Source organism: Euprymna scolopes, chromosome 34, assembly GCF_053919585.1.
Source record: "Euprymna scolopes isolate OS-2025 chromosome 34, ASM5391958v1, whole genome shotgun sequence".
Taxonomy (NCBI): Eukaryota; Metazoa; Mollusca; class Cephalopoda; order Sepiida; family Sepiolidae; genus Euprymna; species Euprymna scolopes.
Window position 1 is genome coordinate 63,396,447 of NC_136515.1, and position 11,159 is coordinate 63,407,605.

Below are 11,159 nucleotides of genomic sequence, written 5' to 3' on the forward strand. Positions count from 1 at the left end.
TCTCTCTCTCTCTCTCTCTCTCTCTCTCTCTCTCTTCTACTCACACTTATAATTTCATTTTCTCACTTCCACTCTTAGCACGCTCCCCCACCAACTCAACCCCCTCTTTCTCTCTCTCTCTCTCACGTTTTGTCTTTCGCTGTCACACATACTAACTCTCTCTCTCCCTCTCTCTCTCTCTCTGTTTGTCTCTCACTTCCACTCTCACTCATAATTTCATTTTTTCGTTTCCACTCTTAGTATCCTCCTCCCACACCCAAACTCGCCTCGATTTCACTCTCTCTCTCTCTCTCTATATATATATATATATATATATATATATATATATATATATATCCCTCTTCTATCCATCTCTTGCTCTCACACACGCTCTCTCTCTCTCTCTCTCTCTCTCTCTGCCTATCTCTCTTCCACTCTCACTCATAATTTCATTTTCTCGTTTCCACTATTAGCATCCTCCTCCCACAACCCAACCCGCCTCGATTTCTCTCTCTCCCTCTTCTCCCTTTCTCTCTCTCTCTCTCTCTATATATATATATATATATATATATATATATATTTCTCCCTCTTCTATCCATCTCTTGCTCTCACACACGCTCTTTATCTCTCTCTCTCTCTCTCTCTTTGCCTATCTCTCTTCCACTCACACTCATAAGTTCATTCTTTCCCTTTCTCTACCCTAGGCTCCACCTCCCACACTACAATCCCTCTTCCTCTCTCCACTTTTCTTGTGTCATTTATGCATGCTGTATCTTTAAGAATTACCGTAATTTCAATGGCTCAAGTAAATTGCTCTCAGCGAACATGAAAATATACTTTGAGGTCCATTCATTTTGTCTGAAAAGCCAATTCACAGATGCGCCCATCAGACACAAATAACCGCCCCTCCACCACCACCACCACCACCACCCATTGGAAACACGTGTACACTGCTGCACACAATTGAAATAACAAAAGATAACGAAGAGTTGTGCAAGAAAATTGACTCCAAATCTAATGTTGTTCATCATGTCTTTGAAACGTGAATTCTAAGTGGATGGAATTGGTTAAAATGGAGTCACATTTCGAAGATATGAAATTGATTTTAGGAAAACTCTGCGAGAGTGAAGTAGAAGAAAAGGAGGAAGAAAAAGAATGCATAGGAAAAATTGGTTTCCCAAAGATCTCTCTCTCTCTCTCTCTCTCTCTCTCTCTATATATATATATATATATATATATATATATATATATATATATATATATATATAATTATTTTTTTTACTATAATAATTAAATACCTACAGACACTAGTGTTTCATCCTTTCGGGATTCTTCAGTGCAGGGTGTCACGATTACTACCAGTCGAATGATTCGAACTCCGCGACACGAGACATCTCTGGCTCGATTAGCGGAGGCCGTATCCATTCGGCTACCATCAACCGCGCGAAATAGCGTTGAATTTTTTAAACATTTTAATTTAAATGTTCATTACGTCAGACAGACAGTGATCAAATCGTTATACGATGATCTACGCATAAGAGCTAAATTGACCGACTTTTAATTCAACTGAAAGTGCTCAACGATAAGAAACGAATTTCTTAAAGGGGCTGTCATAATTATTTTTTTTACTATAATAATTAAATACCTACAGACACTAGTGTTTCATCCTTTCGGGATTCTTCAGTCGGAATTGAGAATCGGAAAAATCCCAAACATTTTCCGATGCCATAAAACGATTGCTTAAATGATCTTTTTCTATTTGATTTGTTTAAAACAAAACCGTTCACTGCTGATGGTAATAATAAAAAATAAATATTTATTGATTTTGAAACTAACAGCAAACTAAAACTATAGATTACCATCCACAAGTGTGTTTTTAATTTTATAGAAAATATATGCACATTTAACACGCGCTTTTTATGGTAACCGGGGAAAATAACAATATTATTATTATTATTATTATTATTATTATTATTATTATTATTATTATTATTATAAATATTTAAGGATTCATAAAGATTCGAAATCAGTAGTTGTATCAGAATCAGGAATTTAGTACAGAATCAGTAATTTGTATATGTATCAAGAAAAATATTGAAATCGTCCCATCACTAATATATATATATGTATTATATTGCTAACAAATATCAACAGGGTTTATACCTACAAATATTAGTATGTTATGCTTTTGCAATCATTTGTGTAGCAAGTGATAATTACTGCTCGTCAAGAGATTCGAACCCAAAAAATCCATATTTCGCTTACCAGAACGTCTTTTCACCAGCAACTTTATTTTTGTTTACAAAGCAGTCATCACTTATCAAATCCTATAGGCTACTCGGGGATTAGTGTTAGTGAGTGTACAGTAGTCAATAAGAAAATGTCATAATAATCTTTAGTGGTTGAAATTTGGTAAATTGGATTACTTAAGGGGATGAATCATAAAGAACTTGAAATTGACCATATTGTAGTCAGTAGGAAAGTAAGAAAATTGAACAGAGTTCCACAGATGTACACCTCTAAGAAATAAGCTTTGTTCATGGAATCTACGTTTGGTTTTAGACACAGATAAAGATTAGAGGAAATTATTGATAGTGGTTTTAGCTAGACTAGTGCGTTCCGTGAGAGTCAGGCCAGGGGAGACCATAGACTGGAGCTCAAACGATAACAATAATGATAAAGCAGAGACAGGGTAGCAACATCTTTTCTGGAGTATAGAGGTTGCATGAAAGAGAAAAACACATTCCTCACTAAGCTACAAAGTCTATTTTGAACTCAAAGCAGGATAAGCTGCTTCTAGCAGTTCCTGCCCAGCTGTGGCAACAGTACTCCATCCTTGGACGTACTTGGCTCTTATACAGGTAGAGAATTACATTAGCAGTGAGATATCTACTGGAATGGTAGAACGATCCCACGATTTTTTGCAGCAGCCTTGGAAATGGATTTGATGTACGTGTTCCATCTCAGACAACACAAGCGCCATTCATTTCAATTGATATCAGAGCATTGATGATGGAAAGATAGAAGTCTGGTTTTTGATGCATTAATGTTAACCAGCCACCTCTTCCCCTATTGCACAACGTAATCAAGATCACAGGAGAGAGAATCGGAGAGTACTTGGTCGTTTAGTTATCTGTAAACAGAAGAAAATTATTGAAGGCCATTTTTGTGAGCTGTCATAGTCCATAGTAAGAGGTATAGTATTTACTGCTAGGAAATTGGAATGCTGTATCTTGGGATCATCTCAACTGAATCTTTATATTTTTTTTAACTTTTGAAATCACTGCTATATCTTGGGTACAATATAATGATTAATAGAGGATTTCCTCTACGATTATAAATATAAAATATGCAAAAATTAAAATATCATATTTAAGTTTATTTTACGACTGGTCAACATGGGAAGCTTGCTAGTATATATATATATATATATATATATATATATATATATATATATATATATATATATATATTATTACTTTTAAAACAGTGATCTACATACACCCGTGTTTCAAGGTAACTACCTCTCATCAGAATAGTTTGACTGTTTCTAGGAATCAAACTCCAGACCATGTTTACCACAGTCCGGCACGTTAACCGTATTTATCATAAAAAAAAAAAAATATATATATATATATATATACATATATATATATATATATATATATATATAGAGAGAGAGAGAGAGAGAGAGAGAGAGAGAGAGAGATACAGACAGACAATATAACCCAATTCAGTTAACCCTTTTTTCCATAGTCAATACACTTTTAAATGACTTGAATTATAAAATTGTTAATATCGGCCTCTGACACTTTCGTTTTTTACATTTCAACTGTTTTCACCACTCCCTTCTCTCTTTTCTCAGCGAATTCATGTCCCTCTCTATATATTTATATTACCCTTCCTCTCTTATCACTCTCTCTAATTCATCCCCCAAAATATCCTTTTACACCATGTCTTTAACTGAAATTTGATTTTTGTAATTAAGTTTAAATCCATAAGAACATTAACCTTGCTTCACGCCAGTCATGGCAAAGTATATTTTGTCTCCACTGAAATAGAAAATTGTCTTGAACCCTTTTTCAATTTGTGAATTTTTAAGTCTTCTTGCCTGATGAGATCAAATATGATCGAAACGGCCTGCACATCGTAGTAAGTTATGACTGTGTTTACATAAAGTATATATATATATATATATATATATATATATATATATATTACACAGGAATCACCATTTAACAAGGCCCAGAGGCTACTCGAGGATAAGGGTTAATGAGTGTACATTACTCAATTTGATTATAGCGTAATAAACATAAGTAATGAGAATTTTGTAAATTGGATTACTTAGGGGAGCAGTTCATGAAGAACTTGTTTACGTTGGACTTCTCAGGTCTCTCCATTTCAAAGTCGCTGCCATTTTGATTTTTTTTTTAAACCGGTTCATGAATTAAAAAAAAAATTACAAACTACTTAAAAAATACAAACCAATGAACTTTTCTACCATAAAAGTAACTTTTATTGACTATGGTAACATTTATTTCTTGTATATATATATATATATATATATATATATATATATATATATATATATATATATATAACATTTTCTCTTTGTAAGGAAACGTCGCTTTGTTAGTCACTCTTGGCTACGAATGGAAACAAAGTTGATATAAAAATATATTTTCGCGGAAATTATCTTTAGTTCAATCATATTTTGCTTAGGGTAACATTTTTGAGTATCAAAGCCTATCTTTTTACAAACCCCTCCTTTACATAACCTATCATACTATCATCAATCACAGTCCATTTTCTGTGGTCTGTTTTTGAACCCAGTCAACGACGGGTACTTCTGCTATTATATATATATATATATATATATATATATATATATATATATATATATATATATATATATATTGAGCTTTAACCGTTCTCATAATGCTAAAGTAGACATGATTTTTCATAAAGAAGTGATTTTTTATGATATAAATTAAAGAAAATATTTAAACAAAGTACATCTTAAGAAGGTCGGAGGTTACATTAGCCGAAACGGTATGAGAGTAACAGTCACGATGAGAGCAGCAGTCCGAATAATGCAAGTACTACTAATAATCAATCATTATATCAAAAATGCTTTGTATTTACTGATTGTTCCTTCACCAAAAAGTCAAGCTCCGACCTTTCTCAAACTGGTAGAACACAATAACATTAAGATGGATATTATTTTTTGATAAAGAGATGATTTTTTTATGAAATGCAGAAAATCCATTGACAAAACAAACCAGAATCATCATACTCCAACCCTGGCTTGGAGTATGATTATTCTTTTTTTCTTAATTTTTTTAATTCAATTTTCACCCCAAACAAGGCACAGTGCCACTTCGAAGTAGTGGGCTACAATCGGGGACATAATTTGCGGGGACATTATGAAGGGAGATGAGTAGCAAGATGTTTGTTCACATTACACTTTAACTTCTGCATAGCAGTACAGTTGGGAAAGCAGAATTCCGGAAGGGAGTTCCAAAGACTTGCAGTTCTGGGGAAGAAACTATTGGAGTAAAAGGCTTTCTTACCAAGGGTCTCTACTGTAAATAGGGAGAACTTAGTTGCTTGTCGGGTTGTCGGGGGTAGTCACGTCGAGGAGGTGCAAGTGCTTGCAGTTGGTCAGAGCATTCACCATTAAAGTATTTGTATTCTGGTTTGCTTTGTCAATAGATTTTCTACATTGAAAAAGGCCGATGGTTACATCAGCCGACATGTTATAAGAATAACACTCAAGATGAGAACAGTAGTCCGAATAATCTAAATAATGTAAATTATCAACCCTTATCTAAAAACATTCAGAAACACAAATCAGAGTGTGTTTTGATTTATATGTTATCAATACTAATTCAAGCAATCGAACTCTTTGATTCTATTCTCAGTTCTCTCTTTCGGTTGGCAATAACATAAACTTTATTGTATTCCCTTGCGGCTCCCAAGTCAAAGGTTAGGATCTTTCCTTTTTATGTCCTAATCAAACATCGAATTCGTTCTCTTTTATGGACTCATCAAGAATGACGAGGACTGCACTCTTTCAATCCTCAGTTAATATACGATGTATGTATGCAAAGTAGCAAGACTGGGTGTGCTATGTGAGCTATGGGCGAAAGAGGAATTTAAAAACTGTGTTATCGTTTTACGTAGTATCTTTTGAAATGGATTAGGAATTTTAATTTCGTATTTGATGCATAGTTCTTTTTCACCACCAGTCCCTGTTTACTTGCCACCCCACAAAGGCAGAACAAGACACGGTAACACAAAAAAGGAAAAACAGGCAAGACAGCAAATTTACTTAGTAACATGCTACAACAATCTCCAAGAATTCTCGTCTGTAAGATTTCTCATACAATTGTCTCCAATGATTCTTGTATAACTATCTGTTTGTGTTCTCCTGACAGCCTACTTTTATGCAGTCGAGCAGCAAGATTTCGCGTTATTTGCAAGATCACTTGTTATAAATGGTGTGGGCACCACACTCCTTACTCTTCCATTGCTACCCAGGTGGAACACAAGACATTATCTGTTATATATATATATATATGTCTGCCGATCTATTTATATATCTATGTGTATCTCTCGATCTAGCTATCTATCTGTCTCGATCTTGCTATCTAGCTATCTCTATCTAGCTATCTATATAACTTGTATGTAAGCAAGAGATGAGATGTGAATATGTTTTAATAAACTTTTCAAAACTATAAAATGGACAAGTTGCACCGGAAGTTCCAAAAATAATTGACCGGAAGAACGTGGCAGTTACCACATATTCAGGTTGGCTGGACATAGAGACGAGTTGGAAGTCGGATGTCAAAAAGTGTGGACGGTTTAACAAGTCGTCTCCACCGCGTTCACCGGGGAGGGAACTGACATGTCTCAAAAATAGAGACTAATAGAATTATCCACCCAAGCAAAGGTACTCACTTTCCATTCTTTTGCGGCCAACACCTGGAAAGAGAATAAAAACTAATAATAAAAATCGTCTTAGCATTCCAGGTGAACCAACCACCAACAACACAGTTTGATAAGGTAAGTTGAATACATGTCTGATACACACATACCCACATAAGAACATTTAGACGATCACAGAACGAACTCAAATAGGTCACAAAGATAACTTGGGTTCAGATAGTGAAGAGCCACTAGATAGAGAATAGTGACACGTACACATACTCAAACTCCAATATACAACACAACTAGCTTGATTCCACATGACGCACCCATGCATGGCCACTTTAATAGTAAACCATTTTTTCTACAATTTTCCGTACAGATACAAAATCGATTTTTGATGGCGAGAAAATCTCGCTCCTCGAAAAGGGATTCTCCAGATTGAGACAAACATAATTTTTTTTGTTTTTTTGTTTTTTTTGTTTTGTTTTTTTGTTTTTGTTTTTTTGGTTTCGTAGCCTACTGTGTTCGAACAAGGTATTTCATTTTGGCAACTTATCTGTGTTTTCGGAGGTGGCTCTTAAACCCTACACTACAGACGTAAGATCTGGAACAGTTAGATCCCCAAAAGCCCGTAGTGTGTATCACTGCTGTTGATGCTCTGTGGCACCTATCTCTGGTGGTAACAATTAAATTAGAAATTCTTTGCATTTTGTGTCAGCATATTGTTGAATTTCAGATGCTTTTATTTCGTTTTGCAGTGTTTTGAAAGCTTTGTGTTTTGATACAGAAGAATGATCATTCTACCATCTATAATATAAATCTCACCTGTCTGTTTAAATGTATGTATGTATGTATGTATGTATGTATGTATATCTGCCTAAAACCTTCGACAGACGCAACGGATTTTCATGAGATCGGTATCGTTTTGAAGCTCGACCCTTTTGACCACAAATATCGAAAAATCGGCTAAAAACAATTCAGTCCTTCACCCGCAACTGGGGACTTTTCTACAAAAGGGGGTCGCTTGTTGCACCGATAATTTCGAAAGTCATCGCCTCTTTTCGATAGACGAGCCTTAATAAAAACCTTCGCCACGTAAGGTTTGGCGATGGTCGCAACTGCAAAGGCGTCACTTTTATTTCACGTTCTATTCCTCCTTCACGGTAAGGGTTCGAACCTGCCTACCTACTACCACTTTTAACATACATCTACAAACACTTGGGCAACGCCGGGCGACCAGGCTATTAATATAGTTCTTATTCTTTGCCTTAAGGGATTCCTTGATTTGTTCTTCACTCTTCAAAAACTCTTGTCTTTGACTCAAGTACGATTTCCTTGAATGAATATCATTTTACTTTATCATACTTTGAGCAAAGAAGTTTATCATCAAGCTTAGAAGGTAGATTAGATATTTTAGCCGAGCAATGTTGGATGAAGTTCTAACCGTTTTTTAGCTTTTTTATGGGAAATGGTGATACCATTACTGTCCTGAAATGTCTGGGGTCTATCCATCATTCAGCACGTGTCTATCATGTGCCACTGTTTGGACCTAGGATGTATCCATGTAATTTTATACTTCTCGGCTACCCTGAAATAGGTGTTAGTAATGCAGAGGCTGTGTTTTTCACATTTGTCGAGGAGCAGTAGTCTGTTAGCCTTGCCCCTCTTTAACTTCTGAGAACTCCTTCCGAGTGTTGTAGGCATTACTTACTGTTGCTTGGAAATCTCAAACGATTATCAAGTTGTCATTCTGACAGGTGGATTTAGTGTTCTCATCATACTGTTCATAAAAGTGTTCTTTTGTCGCATCAAACCTAATGTGGGTCGAAACATACACACTGATGATAGTAAGATGTCTTGAACCGCAGCTTTATGAGGCGTTCATGATTCCAACTGGAATGGCTGGGCTAGTTTTAAGCAGAGTTGTACCTACACTTTGGTGTTTATCTTTTTCAGAAAAGGGTTTATCCACCTCCTTCCTCTTTTAGCAAACCTTCATCGGAGAGTCGTGCCGATTTTATGAACAAAGTTTCTTTTGTATTATATGATTCATCGGACTACTATTCTTATCTTGAGTGTGATTTTTACAGCGTTTTCGTGGATGTAACCTCCGACCTTCTTCAGGTGTATCTTGTCGAACTCGAAAATGTTTCCATCGAACTCAGGAATTTGGACAGAATTTCGAATGGAACCCTTTATTTATTTCACAGGTGTAGCATCGGCCATGACTGGATAGACGTCCTTAGTAATTCGCAATTGTATTTTTCAGTAACCCACACTGAGGATTGAACCTTCAACTTTCAGGAGAGCTGGCAGAATTTCGAAAGCTTTGTGCTTCGATACAGAATAAAGCTTCTTTCCTAGAACTGCCTGCATGCGGAACATTGCTCCACTGGCCTTCTTCACGACCGATTACAATATAGCAGCCTTCAAGTATAATGTAAACAAGGTCTTGTTGAGCCTCCTCTTAAATATTCAAATTCTACCCAATCTACACCAATAACGATTACTACACTACCGCCTTACATTCATTAACACTTATCCTCAGAGGACCTCCGGCCTTGATAAATGGTGACTTCCTTGTGAAACAATCTAGTTACGATTTGTACTAGACAAACTTGTCCACGAATATATTAAAAAAACGTGAGAAAAAATGTGCATCTTTACACTTTTCTGTTAAAGTGTAATTTTTTTAATAGTACACTCCACTACAATTGTCCTTGTCTCATGCGTTCTTCTAAGCAGACAAATAAAAAGAAAACATCAGTCAAGTAGCGTTATTAGTGATTAAGCATGATATTCAGGTTTAGTAGATTTTGATAATATATTCAATGTAGATCCCAGCCATGTAGAATACAATACAACATGTGATACATTTCACATGTGGAAATAATAAAAATTAATCGCATAGAGATTTAAAAAAACGCATATCCAACATAATGAAGACTAATTCGTCGTTTTATTTATACAACGTTCCTAGCGATGTAACCTCTGACCTTCTTCAGTTTGTGCTGTTTCTTATTTTATTTTTCTAAGACACACACATACATTAAAATTTATAAATTCATTTGCATGGAAATTATAGTATTCACCCACACAAAACCTCTTGGGTCAAAAAGCAGGACGCTTGAGAAATGAATTTTTGACCAATTAGGGCTCGTTTTAGAAAAAAAATATTGCAAACCTCTGGGAGCCACTGAAGAAATATAAACGGCACTGGGAACTTCTTTCGTCAGAAAAGGGATAACCGACACCAACAGCAACGCTCGCCAAGTGAAATTTAGTAGCTGAAATGACAGTTTTATCGCACATCAAAGAACATTACTTGACTTTCTCTTTTTCTCACTTCGCCAGAACACATAGTCGGACTTTTTCTCTCACGCTCTCAAGTTTTCACCTTCTTCCCCATACCTTCTTTCGTACCAACTCCCACCTTGGCGCACACTAAAAAGTAATTTCTTTTAACGAAAATAAACAAAAGTTTATTTTAAATTATTTGGTAGTGTATTTATTTTTATTTAAATATTTGAGTGAATTTATGCAAGTCCCGGTGCTTATTTTTGGGGAGTCGGTTTTCCCCCACGTTAAAACGTACCTTGGGTCTAACTCTTCCCTCGTGGGGAGGCAAGTAAATAGGAATATCAGTCAAGTAGCGGTAGTAGTGAATAATCATTATACTCAAGTTTAGTAAATGTTAATAGTTTATCCCATGTAGACAACGATACCAAATGTGATACGGTTCACGCGTAGGAAAATCAAAAATAAAGTCACTCCGGAATTAAGAAAGAAAAACGTGTATCAAATGTAATGAAAAGTCTTTCATCATTTTTGCTCATAGATGCTAAAGCATAATTTCGAAGAGTGAATTCAGTAAAGATTGTCCTTCGTAGTACTTGAACCCTTTGAATTACTGTCCTCATCTTTGGTTTTATTCACACAATGTTTTCGTCGATGTAACCTTCTGCAGGCGTATCTTGTTGATTGTGGGAATCTTTCTGTCGAATTTGGAAATCTGCATAGAATTCCAGACAGAACCCTTCCATTAATCCACAGGAGTAGCATGTACTCGTTCTGTCATCCCTGACTGGGTAGAAGGCCTAAGTAATTCGCAATTGTATTTTTCTGTCTTCCCGTCTTATAAATTTTATATCTGAGTGACAAAGTTTGAAATATATTTTAAGCCATGTTAAGAAGGCTATAATAGGATATAATTGCATAGCTGCAATGATTTACAAAAGGAACCAACG